This window comes from Psittacula echo (genome assembly GCF_963264785.1).
Source record: "Psittacula echo genome assembly, chromosome: 7".
NCBI lineage: Eukaryota > Metazoa > Chordata > Aves > Psittaciformes > Psittacidae > Psittacula > Psittacula echo.
The window spans coordinates 53,830,062-53,831,558 of NC_137740.1; positions in this window are offsets into that span (position 1 = coordinate 53,830,062).

Below are 1,497 nucleotides of genomic sequence, written 5' to 3' on the forward strand. Positions count from 1 at the left end.
GGGGAAAGAGCCGCTGCACGCAGGGGAAGGCAGAGCGGAGCGGGCCCAGCAGCACACATGGGAGACCCGGCCACAGAACGGCAGCGCGCACAGCTCAGCACCGCCCCTGCTCCCCCTGTACAGGGGCTGGGTTTCGGTGCCTGCAGTTACAGACACAGCAGCAAGTCATCCCTTGGGTGAACACAGGCAGGGGCGGCGAGCTCCCACCGAAGCACAGCTCAGACTCAGCGCAAGAGGCTGGGACATAAAGCACACAAACGAGATCTGTTCCGTACAGACCCAAGGTACAAAGAAATCCATCTAAGGAAATGAGTATTCAAGTATTTGTAGTGCTCACTAGAAACAGACTGCCAGCTTTGGCCACAGGTGGACAGCTGGAGGAATACAAGTCAGACACAGCATCTCCCTCCAAAGCAGCATTAACACCGTAAGTGTCCAGGACACAAAAATACGCATTTTCAGGTCTGTGCTACTGTATCATTACTTACCACAGTTTAAAGTCATGTATTTGGAGGCAGGATCCAGGACCTGAAGTCTTCTCTACTTCCATGCATAAACCACACCTGAAAAAAACGTTTTAGGTAGCACAGCTGCAATGAGGAATTACAAACCAACAATCCGAAACAGCAGAGGAAGCAACTGCAGGTGTTGGAGGTCTTTATTGAGATTATAGCACAGATACACTTCTATAGTTACCTTTCCACTTTTATACGATAGTTAAAAATGCTTGCTACAGTGCACATATAACTTAGTAACCAAGAGAACCCAAAACTTAACTGCAGTTCAAATAAATAAATAACCTAAGGTTTAAGTTTATAGTTTAAAAAGTAAAAGGAACTGTACAATATGAAAATATAACAATACATAAACATTAGAATCTAAAGTTTTGTAGAAATAAAACCGCTATTTCCCCATACATAAACAGTGCAAGAAATAAAATTCAGATAAGCTTCTGAACTGGGAATTTAAACAAGTCTTAAATTATCATGCAGACATAGCATTTTAAGCCATGCTGGTTTCTATTATAGCATTAATGGTATCCCTTTTACTTGAAAACTGATAGCCATTAAGCTCACTGTGACAACTGCTGCCAATCCACTCTTTTCTACAGTACATTATACACAGAGGTATTCTGTTGCATTCAAAAAGTAAAATATATGTTTCTAAAGAAACAAACAGGAAAAACCCAAAATCGATATTTTACTTTTTCCAACATGTTAGCTTGTTCAGAACAATGTCATGTAGTAAGAACAGCAACATTTCCCCCAGTCTAGATGAAAAGAAAGTAAGCCCCCACACTATATACCGGACCATCATCAAGATGCAGTTACTGCCTAGTCACCTTTGAAGTTCAGAATTCATCACTAAAAAAGTTGAAGTCATGGAGATGTTAGAAAGTTTGACATCTTGAGGAGTGCTGAATATAATAAATCTGAAAAAACAGTGGTAGCAATTCATGTTTTATATGTGTGTGTGTGTGTGTGTGTGTGTGTAACT